Below are 20417 nucleotides of genomic sequence, written 5' to 3' on the forward strand. Positions count from 1 at the left end.
CACTGCTGGATTCTGGGAGCCTGGTGACCCTTGTGCATGATTTTCAGAAGAAATCCCAGGAAAACAAAAATTAGCCATAGTCTGTATCCATGGGGACCTCCGGGAGTATCCAACAATGAGGGTTACCCTGTCTGCATCAGGCAGGGAAGTACAACATGTTGTGGCGGTAGTGCGAAATCTCTCTTATGATGCCATTTTGGGAAGAGACTTACCTATTTTCTGAACCTTATGGAAGGACAGAATGCATTCTCTTGGGGAGGAAAACTGTCCAGGTCCTGAACCCGAAGACTCAGATTCAGGGGTACAAGCTGTAGGGGTCACCACCACAGGTCTAGAGTGTAACCGCGATAGGTTTCCCCTAGAGGTGTTGACTGGCGAGACTGTAGAGACCCTATCCATCCCGGACCTTGAGGTGTCCTGAGACGTTTGGGACAGCCCAGCTCCAGGATACTACGTTGGTGCGGGCGAGAGAAAGGGTAACTGTAATGTCACGGCTGAGGATGGGGAAAACCCTCAGCTGTGCAATGCCAGAAGATGTTATTGGCTGCTCGGCCAGGACGACAGAATTAGGGAGCAGGTCGCCTCCTATCGCGTCCCTAACCTGACCCTGATTCCTAACCATATGAGCCAACCCTGATGGTGGGAAGGCTTATACACCGGAACCTAATAGTCCCTGCTAGCCCTCAGGGTGGCCCTGTACTAGGAACAGGGTAAGACAACCTGTTCCTCCTAGGCACGGAGGAACAGGAGTCTCACTGGCCAAGCTGCAAGGAAAAGGGGTACAAAAACAGACTTATGGATATGGCAGGTGAACTACACTAGTTCCACCTACCTGCCACAGCCTTGCTGACTGGATCCCTGTGCTGACACGCTGATGTCCACACCATACTTAAATGGACACAGCCAAGACACAAACACACACAGGAACCCAGATCCATAGCTGCATTAAAAGACAAGATGAATACATCAACTGAACATATAAACATCTATGACCACAAGGGTGGCCCTCACTGGCAGATGGTATAAAATAGGAGGACGACTCCAGCAGACCATGGCTGAAGTACCCCTCTGACTACTGCTCTCAGCAGAGGCTATATAGGCCCAAGTAGCCACACCCACACAGACACACCCAGTGTTCACACACACAGAAGGGATTTAAGCCTTCCTACACCAGGCATGAGAAAACAGCCACATAAAGGGGAAGTGAACAAACACCTATCACACAGCAGCTGTTACCGCCGGCAACGACATGCATGGCAACTATGTCCTGGGAGCCAGCCAGAAGGCCGAGATACTGCCACCACGTGTACACAAAGAACACGTTGCCGCAGACAACCGCAAGTGACGGAACAACACAGTGCACACACAGATATAACACCCCGTGCACACCAAACGGATAAAAGGCACACCTATAAAGAGAGGTTGCCAGGTGCAACCGCATGCACATAGCAGCAAGCACCCTAGCACAGCTCAGGCTGCTATACTGACAATAACAACATGTTGCCAGCGGCAACCACAAGTGAGGCTACATACTAGCGGCACTCACCTGTGGTTGAACAACAAAACCAGACCGCAGGCAACAGCATGCGGTACAGTAGACACGACCATGACCATGGTCATGACATGTAATCAATGGGGTGGCTCAGCACCCAGTGCAGAATTTGTGTTTCCCCACCTGGCCGTTAACCAAGACCTATTGTACAGGGTGGACAAGGTTCAATCAGAGGTAATAGTGCAGTTGGTGGTACCACAGCCCTACCACCGGATGATATTAGACTTGGCCCACAAGCATGTACTGGGAGGTCATATTGGAGTGAAAAAGACCCAAGAGCGAATATTGCAGAGGTTTTTTTGGCCCAGGATATATGAGGAGGTTAAGAGATTCTGTCAGTCATGTCCGGTGTGTCAGGTAACCAGCCACCAGCTCCACTACAGTAGTCCATTAGTACCGATGCTAATCATAGATGTACCGTTCGAAAAAATAACCATGGATCTGGTGGGTCCAATAAATAAGTCAGCCAGAGGTTACCAGCATATCTTGGTGGTCTTAAATTATGCTACTAGGTATCCTGAGGTGGTTCCACTACGCCATACGTCGGCTAAGCTTATAGCCATTGAATTAATTGGCATGTTTTCTCGGGTAGGGATACCTAAGGAGATCTTGACAGATCAGGGGACTCCCTTCATGTCTAAGGTCATGGAGGAACTCTGCTGGTTGTTAAATGTTAAACACTTACGCACGTCTGTTTACCATCCCCAAACAGACGGACTGGTGGAAAGGTTTAACAAAACTTTAAAGAACATGCTCAAGAGAGCCATGTCCAAAGATGGGATGGACTGGGATCTTTTGCTGCCGTAAGTATTATTCGCTGTACGAGAAGTGCCCCAGGCATCCACTGGGTTCTCGCCCTTTGAACTATTGTACGGCAGACATCCTCAGGGGTTGCTCAACGTTACTAAAGAAGCATGGGAGCAACAGCCCACCCCACATAAGAGTGTCATTGAACATATAGAAAAAAATGCAAGAAAGGATGGGGACAGTTCTGCCGATTGTCCGGGAACTTATAGAGGTGGCACAACTGGCCCAGAGACAGGTATACAACCAGGCAGCCCAGGTACGGATGTTTAACCTGGGCGACAGGGTACTGGTACTTGTGTACACGGTCGACAGTAAGTTCCTTGCAAGATGTCAAGGACCCTACGAGGTGATAGAGAAAGTGGGGACAGTAAACTACAAGGTATACCAACCAGGTCGGCAAAAGGTATACCATGTTATACAAAACGAATAGCAGGTAGCAAAAGAAAGCAAAACAAATCCCCAAAAGTTTTTAAAATATAGAAATGCTAAAAAACCTAGGTCTGAGCACTGAAGATAAGGAAAAGGCAGAGGTCCTAAATAGGTTTTTTAGCTCTGTATATACAAAAGAAGAAAAAGGAGCTGATATCTGTGGTGCCAGTGCTGTTAGTGCATCCAGTGATATACTCAATTGGCTAACTGCAGATATGGTCCAAGAGAAGTTAAAGAGGACCTTTCACCGATCCTGACATTGTGAACTAAGTATACAGACATGGAGAGCGGCACCCGGGGATCTCACTGCACTTACTATTATCCCTGGGCGCCGCTCCGTTCTCCTGCTATGCCCTCTGGTATCTTCGTTCACTAAGTTATAGTAGGCAGAGTCTGCCCTTGTTCTGCTGTAGCGCTGGCCAATCGCATCGCAGATCTCACAGCCTGGGAAAAAATAACCTCCCAGGCTGTGAGCTCTGCGCTGCGATTGGCCAGCGCTACAGCAGAACAAGGGCAGACTCCGCCTACTATAACTTAGTGACTGAAATCTCCACCTACTATAACTTAGTGAACAAAGATACCAGAGGGCATAGCAGGAGAACAGAGCGGCGCCCAGAGATAATAGTAAGTGCAGTGAGATCCCCGGGCGCCTCTCTCCATGTCTGTATACTTAGTTCACAATGTCAGGATCGGTGAAAGGTCCACTTTAAATAGGGTAAATGAGAACAAAGCTCCTGGTCCAGATGGATTACACCCAAAAGTTCTTAAAGAGCTCAGTTCAGTCATTGCTGTGCCCCTGTTTATAATGTTAAAGGAGTCTCTAGGGACTAGTACAGTGCCAAGTGATGGCGCAAGGCAAACGTGGTGCCCATATTCAAAAAAGGATCAAGGTCCTCCACAGGTAATTATAAAACAGTTAGTTTAACTTCTGTTGTGGGAAAAATGTTTGAAGAACTCTTAAGGGAGTTATATACAGGAGTATTGACTATTAATAATATTATAAGTGATAACCAGCATGGGTTTACCAAGGACAGAAGTTGTCAGACTAACCTGATTTATTTTTATGAGGAAGTGAGTAGTAGCCTGGACAGAGGGGCGGCAGGTGGATGTAGTGTTTATGGATTTTGCAAAGACTTTTGATACTGCCCCTCATAGACACTTAATAAGTAAAGTAAGGTCTATTGGCTTGGACAGTATAGTTTGTAATTTGATTGAATTCAGGAGGCCAAGGAGGTTGTGAGTTGGAATAGGGATCAGAGTTGAGCGAACACCTGGATGTTAAAGTTTGAGAAGTTCGGCCGAACTTCCCGGAAATGTTCGGGTTCGGGATCCGAACCCGAACCGAACTTCGCCCCGAACCCCATTGAAGTCAATGGGGACCCGAACTTTTCGGCACTAAAAAGGCTGTAAAACAGCCCAGGAAAGAGCTAGAGGGCTGCAAAAGGCAGCAACATGTAGGTAAATCCCCTGCAAACAAATGTGGATTGGGAAATGAATAAAAATAAAAATAAAATAAATAAAAATTAACCAATATCAATTGGAGAGAGGTCCCATAGCAGAGAATCTGGCTTCACGTCACCCACCACTGTAACAGTCCATTGTCAGATATTTAGTCCCAGGCACCCAGGCAGAGGAGAGAGGTCCCTTAACAGAGAATCTGGCTTCATGTCAGCAGAGAATCAGTCTTCATGTCATAGCAAAGAATCATGCTTCACGTCACCCAACACTGGAACAGTCCATTGTCAGATATTTAGGCCCTGGCACCCAGACAGAGGAGAGAGGTGCCGTAACAGATATTCGGGCTTCATGTCAGCAGAGAATCAGTCTGCATGTCAAAGCAGAGAATCAGGCTTCACATCACCCACCACTGTAACAGTCCATTGTCATATACTTAGGCCCAGGCACCCAGGCAGAGAAGAGAGGTCCCGTAACAGAGAATCTGGCTTTATGTCAGCAGAGAATCAGTCTGCATGTCATAGCAGAGAATCAGGCTTCACGTCAGCCACCACTGTTACAGTCCATTGTCATATACTTAGGCCCAGGCACCCAGGCAGAGGAGAGAGGTCCCGTAACAGAGAATCTGGCTTTATGTCAGCAGAGAATCAGTCTGCATGTCATAGCAGAGAATCAGGCTTCACGTCAGCCACCACTGTAACAGTCCATTGTCATATATTTAGGCCCAGGCACCCAGGCAGAGGAGAGAGGTCCCGTAACAGAGAATCTGGCTTCATGTCAGCAGAGAATCAGTCTGCATGTTATAGCAGAGAATCAGGCTTCACGTCAGCCACCACTGTAACAGTCCATTGTCATATATTTAGGCCCAGGCACCCAGGCAGAGGAGAGAGGTCCCGTAACAGAGAATCTGGCTTCATGTCAGCACAGAATCAGTCTGCATGTCATAGCAGAGAATCAGGCTTCACGTCAGCCACCACTGTAAAAGTCCATTGTCATATATTTAGGCCCAGGCACCCAGGCAGAGGAGAGAGGTCCCGTAACAGAGAATCTGGCTTTATGTCAGCAGAGAATCAGTCTGCATGTCATAGCAGAGAATCAGGCTTCACGTCAGCCACCACTGTAACAGTCCATTGTCATATATTTAGGCCCCGGCACCCAGACAGAGGAGAGGTTCATTCAACTTTGGGTTGCCCCGCAATATATTGGTAAAATGAAAATAAAAATAGGATTGAATGAGGAAGTGCCCTGGAGTACAATAATATATGGTTAAGGGGAGGTAGTTAATGTCTAATCTGCACAAGGGATGGACAGGTCCTGTGGGATCCATGCCTGGTTCATTTTTATGAACGTAAGCTTGTCCACATTGGCTGTAGACAGGCGGCTGCGTTTGTCTGTAATGACGCCCCTTTTCGTGCTGAATACACGTTCAGACAAAACGCTGGCCGCCGGGCAGGCCAGCACCTCCAAGGCATAAAAGACTAGCTCTGGCCACGTGGACAATTTAGAGACCCAGAAGTTGAATGGAGCAGAACCATCAGTCAGTACGTGGAGGGGTGTGCACACGTACTGTTCCACCATGTTAGTGAAATGTTGCCTCCTGCTAACACGTTGCGTATCAGGTGGTGGTGCAGTTAGCTGTGGCGTGTTGACAAAACTTTTCCACATCTCTGTTATGCTAACTGTAACGGAACGCCTGGCACCCCGACCGGGTACCTCCGTCGATAGATGCTCCTTGTGCTTTCCGAGGACTCCAAGCACTCCACTTGACACCGTACGCCCTGCAGACCCCACGAACCGCCGCAGCTTGGTTGGGGTCTCACCGTCCTCCACCCACGCTGGACCTACGACAAGGCTCCAGGCTCCAGTGGGTGAACCTCTCCTACAGCCAGAGAGCAGGAACAGCTCTTACAAGAGCTAGTAGTTATGCCAGGGGAGTATAGCAACTCTTCAGCGTATAGCAATCCCCCAGTTTGATCAGTTATCCAAACACCAGTCTCAGCATGATGAAGGATAAAACAGGAACACTTTATTGAGGGCTACCCGCCCGTATTTATGCAGGTCCCCATCTGGTGGCCACGCCCTTAGGGGACCAGAATGGAGACTGCGACACAGTACAGATATGCAGAAATTCAGGATACACAGACACAACACATCCCCACAATGCATCATGGTTTCCTCCTCTCTGCCTGGCGACACCCGAGGAGCAATCCAATTATGTCTCAGGACAAAGGGAAAACACCAATACACATGTGGGAACAACAGGACAGGAATCACCACCCAAATACACAATGGCACACCCCCACAGCAAACACAGACATTTAACATATCCCCAGATAGCTCAAGTCTGAGTGCATATCATTAGGTGAATGGCACTCAGAATACACGAATACAATAATATTAGCTATCTGGGTGCCCTCACATAACATACAATTTAACTGAAAGCATAATAACATAAAACACAATTCCAAAGACAGATTTAAGCTGTGCGGCCGGCCTGTTTTCTTTAAAGTTAGTATGGGCCATAATCCTGAGGCAAGAGGCTAGCAACCAGCCCCCTCCAAAACACCATGGCGCGGTTGGTTTCGTCACACATCTCCCCCTTCCAGGGAAGACTAACCAGATACCTGACCTCACGGTCAGTACCTGAGTTAGTCTGGCAGTCCAACCACAACCCCATACTGGACCTGTTGAATTTTGGGGCCTGGCTCTGTTCCGTATGTCCCCAGCTGTTGAGCGGGCATCTGCGACTCCTTGCTGCCTTGTGGTTCTCCAGCTTGGAGCTGTAGGTACTTGGTGGGCAGAGGCCGACAGCGCTCTGCCCAGATGCCAGCTCTTCCGCTGGGGTCGCTTGTGGGGAGTCCGGCTCTGAAGAAGAGGATAGGGGAGGGCAGAGGCCGACTGCGCTTTGCCCAGAGGCCTGCTCTTCCGCTGGGGTAGCCTGTGGGAAGTCCGGCTCTGGAGTAGAGGATAGGGGAGGGCAGAGGCCGACTGCGCTCTGCCCAGATGCCAGCACTTCCGCTGGGGTAGCCTGTGGGATGTCCGGCTCTGGAGAAGAGGATAGAGGAGGGCAGAGGCCGACTGCGCTCTGCCCTGATGCCAGCTCTTCCGCTGGGAAGAAATCAGTGGGTAGCGCAGGCTCATCCCCTGCCCCCAGAACTCTGTTGGGAAGTAGCTGGGAAGGGGAGGGCTCGCTTATCTCCTCCTCCTGGTATCCCTGCGGAGATGGATGGGGATCTGGACCGACTGTCCAGCATCCCTATAGGACTGGCACCGAGCCCACGGTCTCATCTGCGCCCATGCAGAGGGGCTTGTGTTCCCCTTTTCCCGGTATCTCCGGCTGCTGGTGGAAGGTGAGGCCGGTTGCCTCTCCTCCCCAGGACTCTGGTTGCTGTAAGGCAGAGGGACCCCGCATCTCCTCCCCCTGGAACTCAGGTTGCTACTGGGGAGAGAGACCGGTTGTCTCCTCTCCCTGTGATATGCACTGCCGCTGTAGATCTGGGCAGACGGCCCAGCATCCCTGTAGGGCCAGTAGAGAGACCTCGGTCCCATCTCCACCTGCCATCTGTGGGTCCTCCCAGGACCAGTCTGTGAGGTCCCTCAACATTTGCGAGTCAGGATCACCTGCGTCCACACCTGGCAACTCCGGCTGCCGCTGAGGGTCTGGGCCAGCATCCCAGCATCCCGGTGGAGAGCCCTCGGTCCCTTCTCCACCTGCCTGTTGTGGTTCCTCACAGGACCAGTCTATGAGGACCCCTACCTCTGTAGCTGGTACTGAAGCAGGGGATACTTCAGTCGGGTCTTCCCAGCTGTAGGGTTGTAGGTCTGGGACTGCCACCCAGCTCTCTGGCAGTGTATATTGGGACCGAATTGAGCTGAAGAAGTATTGGTAGTCCTGCTCCAGCTCCCACTCCTTTGTGACTAGAGATGCCAGGTCTTGTCTCACCTCTCTCGCTGTAGCCCAATCATGCATAGCCTCTCTGTAGTCATAGATATCCCAGAACCGGGACCCTCCAGCATCTCCGAACTCCGGTTCTGCGAAGGCCTCAAACAACAGGCCAGGGCCATCATAATCCTCACCCTCGGGTCTGTCGTGCTCAGCCATCCAGGGAGAGTGCCGAATCACATACCACCAGAGTGCCTGGTAGGCGTCATCTAGTCAAAGCTCCTTCCATACCAGGCTCTCCAGTTCTGTCACCCACTCATTCAGGGGCTCCTCTCCCAGAAGGGGCATTCGCAGGGCCACTCGCATCCGCAACTGCTGCTCCTCACTGGGGAGACACTCGCCCCGCCGACGCTGTACATCTTCCAGGGCCTCGTGCCAGACGCCTTTCCGGACTGCATCCCTCCAGTCCGGGTCATCATCCTCCTCGTAGTGGAACGCTGTTCGAAGACTAGCCGATTCCATCCTGCTGTAGCCAGGGGCGCTGTACGGATACTAGCGTTGCCCTCAATATACTCCACGAACGGTGTCTCCGAGCTGCTTCTCCTCACACTAGGACGCCATCCCACTGCTTGCCACCAATGTAACGGATTTCCTAGCACCCCGACCGGGTACCTCCGTCGATAGATGCTCCTAGTGCTTTCCGAGGACTCCAAGCACTCCACTTGACACCGTACGCCCTGCAGACCCCACGAACCGCCGCAGCTTGGTTGGGGTCTCACCGTCCTCCACCCACGCTGGACCTACGACAAGGCTCCAGGCTCCAGTGGGTGAACCTCTCCTACAGCCAGAGAGCAGGAACAGCTCTTACAAGAGCTAGTAGTTATGCCAGGGGAGTATAGCAACTCTTCAGCGTATAGCAATCCCCCAGTTTGATCAGTTATCCAAACACCAGTCTCAGCATGATGAAGGATAAAACAGGAACACTTTATTGAGGGCTACCCGCCCGTATTTATGCAGGTCCCCATCTGGTGGCCACGCCCTTAGGGGACCAGAATGGAGACTGCGACACAGTACAGATATGCAGAAATTCAGGATACACAGACACAACACATCCCCACAATGCATCATGGTTTCCTCCTCTCTGCCTGGCGACACCCGAGGAGCAATCCAATTATGTCTCAGGACAAAGGGAAAACACCAATACACATGTGGGAACAACAGGACAGGAATCACCACCCAAATACACAATGGCACACCCCCACAGCAAACACAGACATTTAACATATCCCCAGATAGCTCAAGTCTGAGTGCATATCATTAGGTGAATGGCACTCAGAATACACGAATACAATAATATTAGCTATCTGGGTGCCCTCACATAACATACAATTTAACTGAAAGCATAATAACATAAAACACAATTCCAAAGACAGATTTAAGCTGTGCGGCCGGCCTGTTTTCTTTAAAGTTAGTATGGGCCATAATCCTGAGGCAAGAGGCTAGCAACCAGCCCCCTCCAAAACACCATGGCGAGGTTGGTTTCGTCACACTAACCCTGCCCTCAGAGGAGCTGGCCGTGACACAGCTGCCTTGGCGACCTCTTGCTCCTCCTCTGCCTTGGCCTTGGGGTTCCACTTGTTCCCCTGTGACATTTGGGAATGCTCTCAGTAGCGCGTCTACCAACGTGCGCTTGTACTCGCGCATCTTCCTATCACGCTCCAGTGCAGAAAGTAAGGTGGGCACATTGTCTTTGTACCGTGGATCCAGCAGGGTGGCAACCCAGTAGTCCGCACACGTTAAAATGTGGGCAACTCTGCTGTCGTTGCGCAGGCACTGCAGCATGTAGTCGCTCATGTGTGCCAGGCTGCACAGGGGTAAGGACAAGCTGTCCTCTGTGGGAGGCGTATCGTCATCGTCCTGCCTTTCCCCCCAGCCACGCACCAGTGATGGGCCCGAGCTGCGTTGGGTGCCACCCCGCTGTGACCATGCTTCATCCTCATCCTCCTCCACCTCCTCCTCATCCTCGTCCTCCTCGTCCTCCAGTAGTGGGCCCTGGCTGGCCACATTTGTACCTGGCCTCTGCTGTTGCAAAAAACCTCCCTCTGAGTCACTTCGAAGAGACTGGCCTGAAAGTGCTAAAAATGAACCCTCTTCCTCCTCATCCTGGGCCACCTCCTCTTCCATCATCGCCCTAAGTGTTTTCTCAAGGAGACATAGAAGTGGTATTGTAACGCTGATAACGGCGACACTGGCCACTGGCCATGTTGGTGGAGTACTCGAAACAGCGCAACAGGGCACACAGGTCTCGCATGGAGGCCCAGTCATTGGTGGTGAAGTGGTGCTGTTCTGTAGTGCGACTGACCTGTGCGTGCTGCAGCTGAAACTCCACTATGGCCTGCTGCTGCTCGCACAGTCTGTCCAGCATGTGCAAGGTAGAGTTCCACCTGGTGGGCACGTCACATATGAGGCGGTGAGCGGGAAGGCCGAAGTTACGCTGTAGCGCAGACAGGCGAGCAGCAGCAGGATGTGAACGCCGGAAGCGTGAACAGACGGCCCGCACTTTATGCAGCAGCTCTGACATGTCGGGGTAGTTGTGAATGAACTTCTGCACCACCAAATTCAGCACATGCGCCAAGCAAGGGATGTGCGTCAAACCGGCTAGTCCCAGAGCTGCAACGAGATTTCGCCCATTATCGCACACCACCAGGCCGGGCTTGAGGCTCACCGGCAGCAACCACTTGTCGGTCTGTTGTTCTATACCCTGCCACAACTCCTGTGCGGTGTGGGGCCTGTCCCCCAAACATATGAGTTTCAGAATGGCCTGCTGACGTTTACCCCGGGCTGTGCTGAAGTTGGTGGTGAAGGTGTGTGGCTGACTGGATGAGCAGGTGGAAGAAGAGGAGGAGGAAGCTGAGAAGGAGGAGGTGGCAACAGGAGGCAAAGAATGTTGCCCTGCGATCCTTGGCGGCGGAAGGACGTGCGCCAAACAACTCTCCGCCTGGGGCCCAGCTGCCACTACATTTACCCAGTGTGCAGTTAGGGAGATCTAGCGTTCCTGGTCCTGCTTACTGGTCCACGTATCTGTAGTTAGCTGGACCTTGCCACAGATGGCGTTGCGCAGTGCACACTTGATTTTATCGGATACTTGGTTGTGCAGGGAAGGCACGGCTCTCTTGGAGAAGTAGTACCGGCTGGGAACAACATACTGTGGGACAGCAAGTGACATGAGCTGTTTGAAGCTGTTTGTGTCCACCAGCCTAAATGACAGCATTTCATAGGCCAGTAGTTTAGAAATGCTGGCATTCAGGGCCAGGGATCGAGGGTGGCTAGGTGGGAATTTACGATTTCTCTCCAATGTTTGTGAGATGGAGAGCTAAACGCTGCCGTGTGACATGGTTGAGATGCTTGGTGACGGAGGTGGTGGTGTTGGTGGTACATCCCCTGTTTGCTGGACGGCAGGTGCCAACGTTCCTCCAGAGGTGGAGGAAGAGGCCGAGGCGGCAGCAGCAGAAGAGGTAGCAGGGGGAGCCTGAGTGACTTCCTTGTTTTTAAGGTGTTTACTCCACTGCAGTTCATGCTTTGCATCCCTTTGGGGTGCTCGGTCCCAGATGGCGGCGGTCAGTAGCATCCGGAGTCTCTTGGCGGGGGGGGTTGTGCTTTTGCCCACTGCTCTCTCTTTTGCTACGCTGTTGGCTCGGTCTCACCACTGCCTCTTCCTCCGAACTGTGAAAGTCAGTGGCACGACCTTCATTCCATGTGGGGTCTAGGACCTCATCGTCCCCTGCATCGTCTTCCACCCAGTCTTGATCCCTAACCTCCTGTTCAGTCTGCATACTGCAGAAAGACGCAGCAGTTGGCACCTGTGTTTCGTCATCATCAGAGATGTGCTGAGGTGGTATTCCCATGTCCTCATCATCAGGAAGCATAAGTGGTTGTGTGTCAGTTCATTCTATGTCTTCCACCGCTGGGGAAGGGCTAGGTGGATGCCCTTGGGAAACCCTGCCAGCGGAGTCTTCAAACAGCATAAGAGACTGCTGCATAACTTGAGGCTCAGACAGTTTCCCTGGTATGCATGGGGGTGATGTGACAGACTGATCGGCTTGGTTTTCAGGTGCCATCTGTGCGCTTTCTGCAGAAGACTGGGTGGGAGATAATGTGAACGTGCTGGATCCACTGTCGGCCACCCAATTGACTAATGCCTGTACCTGCTCAGGCCTTACCATCCTTAGAACGGCATTGGGCCCCACCAAATATCGCTGTAAATTATGGCGGCTACTGGGACCTGAGGTAGTTGGTACACTAGGACGTGTGGCTGTGGCAGAACGGCCACGTCCTCTCCCAGCACCAGAGGGTCCACTAACACCACCATGACCATGTCCGCGTCCGCGTCCTTTACTAGATGTTTTCCTCATTGTTATCGTTCACCACAACAACAAAAATATTATTTGGCCCAATGTATTGAATTCAAATTCAGGCCTTTTTTTACAGACACCTAACACTATCTGGCTATCTATTTAGGTACCGTATTACACTAATACAGGCACAGCAGTTTCCACAGATTTAGCTGACTATAAATTTGAGGCCTATTATTTAGGCGCTGGGTGACAGGTATACGTTTACAGACAGAATTAGACTGGGATATGCACAGTAGCGTGTGTGTCAAGTTATTGAGAATGACCCTATCAGCACCTTGATTCTAATATACCCTTTTAGGGATGGATTTAAAGTAGACTTGATACAGCAGAAACCAGTAATTTAGAGAATTGCTAAATTGGGAATTGTATTTCAACCCAGAACAAAAACTGTGCTTTGACGGACGCTAAATAACTTGCCCAGCTACAGCAATAACCACTGATTTAGCTGACCATAAATTTGAGGCATATTATTTAGGCGCTGGGTGACAGGTATACGTTTACAGACAGAATTAGACTGGGATATGCACAGTAGCGTGTGTGTCAAGTTATTGAGAATGACCCTATCAGCACCTTGAATCTAATATACCCTTTTAGGGATAAATTTAAAGTAGGCCTGATACAGCAGAAACCACTAATTTAGAGAATTGCTAAATTGGGAATTGTATTTGAACCCAGAACAAAAACTGTGCTTTGACGGACACTAAATAACTTGCCCAGCTACAGCAATAATCACAGATTTAGCTGACTATAAATTTGAGGCCTGTTATTTAGGCGGTGGGTGACAGGTATACGTTTACAGACAGAATTAGACTGGGATATGCACAGTAGCGTGTGTGTCAAGTTATTGAGAATGACCCTATCAGCACCTCAATTCTAATAAAACCTTTTAGGGATGGATTTAAAGTAGGCCTGATACAGCAGAAACCACTAATTTAGAGAATTGCTAAATTGGGAATTGTATTTCAACCCAGAACAAAAACTGTGCTTTGACGGACACTAAATAACTTGCCCAGCTACAGCAATAACCACAGATTTAGCTGACTATAAATTTGAGGCCTATTATTTAGGCGCTGGGTGACAGGTATACGTTTACAGACAGAATTAGACTGGTATATGCACAGTAGCGCTTGTGTGAAGTTATTGAGAATGACCCTATCAGCACCTTGAATCTAATATACCCTTTTAGGGATAAATTTAAAGTAGGCCTGATACAGCAGAAACCACTAATTTAGAGAATTGCTAAATTGGGAATTGTATTTCAACCCAGAACAAAAACTGTGCTTTGACGGACACTAAATAACTTGCCCAGCTACAGCAATAACCACAGATTTAGCTGACTATAAATTTGAGGCCTATAATTTAGGCGCTGGGTGACAGGTATACGTTTACAGACAGAATTAGACTGGGATATGCACAGTAGCGTGTGTGTCAAGTTATTGAGAATGACCCTATCAGCACCTTGATTCTAATATACCCTTTTAGGGATGGATTTAAAGTAGACTTGATACAGCAGAAACCAGTAATTTAGAGAATTGCTAAATTGGGAATTGTATTTCAACCCAGAACAAAAACTGTGCTTTGACGGACGCTAAATAACTTGCCCAGCTACAGCAATAACCACTGATTTAGCTGACCATAAATTTGAGGCATATTATTTAGGCGCTGGGTGACAGGTATACGTTTACAGACAGAATTAGACTGGGATATGCACAGTAGCGTGTGTGTCAAGTTATTGAGAATGACCCTATCAGCACCTTGAATCTAATATACCCTTTTAGGGATAAATTTAAAGTAGGCCTGATACAGCAGAAACCACTAATTTAGAGAATTGCTAAATTGGGAATTGTATTTGAACCCAGAACAAAAACTGTGCTTTGACGGACACTAAATAACTTGCCCAGCTACAGCAATAATCACAGATTTAGCTGACTATAAATTTGAGGCCTGTTATTTAGGCGGTGGGTGACAGGTATACGTTTACAGACAGAATTAGACTGGGATATGCACAGTAGCGTGTGTGTCAAGTTATTGAGAATGACCCTATCAGCACCTTAATTCTAATAAAACCTTTTAGGGATGGATTTAAAGTAGGCCTGATACAGCAGAAACCACTAATTTAGAGAATTGCTAAATTGGGAATTGTATTTCAACCCAGAACAAAAACTGTGCTTTGACGGACACTAAATAACTTGCCCAGCTACAGCAATAACCACAGATTTAGCTGACTATAAATTTGAGGCCTATTATTTAGGCGCTGGGTGACAGGTATACGTTTACGGACAGAATTAGACTGGTATATGCACAGTAGCGTTTGTGTGAAGTTATTGAGAATGACCCTATCAGCACATTGAATCTAATATACCCTTTTAGGGATAAATTTAAAGTAGGCCTGATACAGCAGAAACCAGTAATTTAGAGAATTGCTAAATTGGGAATTGTATTTCAACCCAGAACAAAAACTGTGCTTTGACGGACGCTAAATAACTTGCCCAGCTACAGCAATAACCACTGATTTAGCTGACTATAAATTTGAGGCCTGTTATTTAGGCGGTGGGTGACAGGTATACGTTTACAGACAGAATTAGACTGGGATATGCACAGTAGTGTGTGTGTCAAGTTATTGAGAATGACCCTATCAGCACCTTGATTCTAATATACCCTTTTAGGGATGGATTTAAAGTAGGCTTGATACAGCAGAAACCAGTAATTTAGAGAATTGCTAAATTGGGAATTGTATTTCAACCCAGAACAAAAACTGTGCTTTGACGGACGCTAAATAACTTGCCCAGCTACAGCAATAACCACTGATTTTGCTGACTATAAATTTGAGGCATATTATTTAGGCGCTGGGTGACAGGTATACGTTTACAGACAGAATTAGACTGGGATATGCCAAAAAATATCCACACTATTGATGGTTAAATGCACTTGGTGTGACAGCTTGACCAACAACACTATTGAGGGTTAAATGCACTTGGTGACAGGCTCAGCTTGCCCCTGATGTAGTATATGGCCAAAAAATAACCACACTATTAATGGTTAAATGCACTTTTTGTGACAGCTTGACCCTGATGTAGGATTTAGCCAAAAAACAACCACACTATTGAGGGTTAAATGCACTTGGTGACAGATTGCCCCTGATGTAGTATATGGCAAAAAAATAACCACACTATTGATGGTTAAATGCACTTAGTGTGACAGCTTGAACCTGATGTAGGATTTAGCCAAAAAACTACCACACTATTGAGGGTTAAATGCACTTGGTGGCAGCTTGTACTGGCGCACCACAAGACACAAAATGGCCGCCGATCACCCCAGAAAAAAGTGAATGAAAAACGCTCTGGGCAGCCTAAAAACAGTGAGCAGTTGACTATCAGCAGTTCAATGATCCACAGCTGCAGATCGATCACTGAATGAAGTCTTTTGGATGAGTTAATCACTGCCTAATCTCGCCCTAACGTCGCAGCTGCAACCTCTCCTTACACTGATCAGAGCAGAGTGACGGGCGGCGCTACGTGACTCCAGCTTAAATAGAGTCTGGGTCACATGCTGCACTGGCCAATCACAGCCATGCCAATAGTAGGCATGGCTTTGATGGCCTCTTGGGGCAAGTAGTATGACGCTTGTTGATTGGCTGCTTTGCAGCCTTTCAAAAAGCGCCAAGAAAGCGACGAACACCGAACCCGGACTTTTACGAAAATGTTCGGGTTCGGGTCCGTGTCACGGACACCCCAAAATTCGGTACGAACCCGAACTATACAGTTCGGGTTCGCTCATCCCTAATAGGGATGTATTGTTCGAACTTCCTGGACGTACCTCTGTAGTCTGGCATGACATTGTCACTGAGCCCCAGGTCAAAGTTTACTTAAAGCCATATCTGGTGCCTGAGGCCCAGCGACAAGACATCTCTGAGGAAGTGAAGTCAATGCTGCAACTAGGGGTCATTGAAGTGTCCCAGAGTGAGTGGGCTAGTCCAATAGTCCTTATAAATTCACTGAATGTCTAGATAGCATTGGGTAAGTATATGTAGTAAATCACTAACGCTAGTAACGCTAGTAACTGACGCTGGGGCCGGAGGATGATATCCATTAACCGCTGGAATGTGGCTGGAGCGCCATGTAAGCCAAAGAGCAACAGCAGGACGATGCTCCAAAACAGATCATTACATTGGCTACTATCTCACCACAGCCATTGTGCTTTTTGGATTCTCCCCTAATTAACTGCTGTATTTGAGTTGGGAAAACGCGTCGGGAGACGTTCTGAGTGAAGATGGGACACCCATTATCACTATTGGGATATTACTAGGCAGGGATTCTAATTCCAGGGGACAGTTTCTTATTAGTGGGACTGCCCTCCCTGTTTTGGAGCACCATCCTGCTTGTAGGTAGGGAGAGTATAGATTTTTAGGGAGAGTTATCCCATTGTGCCTACCAGCTGATGTGAATTAATTCAATTTTTTTACATCTTCCATCCTGGTTTCCCTGATGAACTTTCAACTGGCATCCTAGAATAACCAATAGATTACTGTCTTGGATGTGATATCGTTCACCGGGAGAACCTACAGTGACCTCATCAGTCATTTTCCATTATTACCGTTGGTCCACCTACAGTATCGTGAGTAACCACATGGCGGTAATCCTTTCCCATTGCCTCATTCTAATTGGGTTATCTGTCCCAAATCACATTTTTTATCATATATCATATATGTTTAATTGTTCATTATTCTGTGGGTCATATTTTTAAATGTTATATTAAAAGTGACATTTTAAGGGGTACATTTACTAGCTTCAGTGATTCAATAGTCCTTATACCAAAACCAGATGGAACATTACGGTTCTGTAACGACTTGCGGAAGTTTAATGAGATATCAAAGTTTGACGCCTACCCTATACCTAGAGTAGATGAATTGGTAGAGCGATTAGGGCAAGCTCGATACTTTTTGGTCTTGGACCTCACAAATGGGTACTGGCAGGTGCCCTTAACGGAGGCTGCAAAGGAGAAAACTCCCGAAGGGCTGTTTCAATATAAGGTGTTGCTCTTTGGCTTACATGGCGCTCCAGCTGCATTCCAGCGGTTAATGGATATCATCCTCCGGCCCCAGTGTCAGTATGCTTCGGCCTACCTCGATGATATAGTGGTATTTAGCACGGGCTGGGAGAGTCACTTACCGAAGGTGCAGGCGGTGATAGATTCTCTCCGGTAAGCGGGATTGCCCGCCAACCCAAATAAATGTACTATAGGGTTGGAAGAAGCTTGGTACCTGGGGTATGTATTGGACGGGGAGTCATCAAACCCCAGGTAAATAAAATAGAAGCCATACAGAACTGGCCCCGGCCCCTTACGACGAGGCAGGTGAAAGCCTTCCTAGGGTTACTGGGATATTACCGGAGGTTTATTCCCAATTTTGCCACGTTGTCAGCTCCATTAACAGACCATCTGAAAGGGCGGAAGTCCGTAATGGTCCGCTGGGGTGTTCAGGCAGAGGAGGTTTTCAGAACATTGAAGTCGGTGTTGTGTGGGACATCTGTTCTGCTTACACCCGACTTCAATAAAGAGTTTATTGTACAGACAGATGCCTCTGAAGTAGGTCTAGGTATAGTGCTGTCTCAGGAGGTTAACAGGGAGGAGCATCCCGTTATTTTCCTGAGCCGCAAGCTAACGCCAGCCAAAACTAGGTATAGTATAGTGGAGAGGGAGTGCCTCGCCATCAAGTGGGCACTCAAGTCTCTCCGCTATTATCTGCTGGGGAGGACATTCCGCCTGGTGACCGATCATTTGCAGTGACCAGGAATGGGTACGCTGATGCCACTTTAATGCAGTGGCAGGGTCAGGTGGATAATAGTCTGTATTTGCTCATGAAGCCAATTGCAGCATGCGCAGGGTACTATCCCAGGGCCCTTCCAAGGTGTTATAACGCACGTCCCAGATTAGGAATGCCAGAGTGGTGTAACGGCCTATAATGTCTCTGTAGAATAGTGATAATTGTGTCAACGGTGTCACCTACCTGGGTAAGGCTGGACTCCTGGCTCACTTGCAATAAATTTGAGTATAGTGATAGTAGGAGTAATAGAGGAATTTTGCAGCAGAAATGATGTCCAGACCTTTGGATGAAGTTCAAACATTTCTGTACTTGACATAACTTGTTTCCAAGCAGTATACAGCTTTGGTCTCTGGTCCCAGCAGGTTTAGGCAATAATTGGCAGGAATAAATACTTCTGCTTTAAATCTGGAGCTTGCAAGATAAGTTGTCTGCTTGGTAGCTCTGTTATTGTGATAGGAATTAATCTTCTGCACTTTTCTGTAACTTCTGCTTTATGGGGACAGACTAGCTGAGGAGGAATGGCTTCTCCTAGGTCTCTGGACTTAACTCACAGAAGGATTCTCAGGGGATGCTTTCTTCATGGAACTCTGGAGGTTGTAGTTTCTGCTTTCTTCATCCAGCTGAGGCTGAAGGTTCTCAGACTGGGTATATGGACATGTCTCAGCCAAGACTAGCCCTTGCTGTCTTCCCTATGCAGAGGAACTCCTCACACAGACACCCTACCCCAGCAGGGGGTGGGCACCACTCTTACTCTAACTTCCTTCTCCACCCCTGCTGCAGGAACTGGGGACAGCCCACTCTCTCACAGAGGGGGAGCTAAGCTGGATAAACCATTCCAGCTCAGATACACTAAACTGTAACTAGTACCATGCCAATGTGTTGCTGCAACCTACTGGTAACCAGGCAAATTACATGAGCAATTGTGTTTAACATGGTTTTAGATGCACATTGACATTTGTGGAAGACATGAGCAAAATCGCATCAGATGACAGTATAAAGCTCTTAACAGATAGTAGCGGGGTAGAGGCGTGTAGTAACACAACTTTGGGGTGTTACACATTCACCTCTTACGTGGATGTGTCAGGCGAAGGAGAGGAATGCCCGGGTCACCAGATAGTTCCTCCTCATGCAAAATTTTAAGTTTACAGTGGAACACAGGGCAGGGACGCTGCAGGGGAATGCAGATTCTCTGTCTAGAATCCACTGTATGGCATGTGTTCACCCCCACCGGTTTGAATAAAGGGGAATAGGGGTATGTGAGGCAGTGACAGGAGTCATTTATGATGGGAGATATGTGTCACCAAGATTGCTGCAGGAAGCATTCTAAAAGAGGTTTTGTTTGCATCGGGAACATGTCACCAAGGTGCCCGGCCTAGGTGGGGTAAAGGCCCCTAGATAAGGTGTCCACTAAAGTGGTTGGTGGACACCATGATAGATAGCATAGCTGGTTCCAGCTAGTTCGGGTCGGGCTTTTACTGTGAACAGGCAATGTGCTGGGTGGGTGCCTGTTCCCCATGCTCCAGTCCGGGACTTAGGGCATGCTCATGTCCAGGGATTCTATTTAATCCTGCTGCTGGACTTAGGTGTGTCTCAGTCTGGGGAAGAAGGTAGACAGTGTGAGGTAACACTGTCAGTGTGTGCTGTGTTTGTTAGACCCGGCTGTGATCCGGATTTATCGGCTGTAAGTATTTGGACAAGCCTAACTAAAGAAGACTTTGATGAACTTTGTGGTGTCCCTGCCTCTGTACACTGGTCAAGTGAGTACGGTTCCTTACAACAGCCATATGAGTATTAATTTATACCAAATATTCATTGGGATTGTATGTTTATTTCAGCTCATTTTCATACAGTGAGGAACAGAAGTATTTTAACACCTTGCGATTTTATTAGGAAATCACATTGTATGATTTTTAAAGAATTTATTTGTCTTGCACTGCTGAACAAAAGTATTTGAACACCTGAGAAACAGCAAGAATTCTGTCTCTTAAAGACCTGTTACTGTGCCACCTCTACGCCACCTCTACGCCACTCATTAATCTAACTTAGTAGCACCTG

The sequence above is a fragment of the Bufo gargarizans genome, chromosome 10 (genome assembly GCF_014858855.1).
Source record: "Bufo gargarizans isolate SCDJY-AF-19 chromosome 10, ASM1485885v1, whole genome shotgun sequence".
Lineage (NCBI taxonomy): Eukaryota > Metazoa > Chordata > Amphibia > Anura > Bufonidae > Bufo > Bufo gargarizans.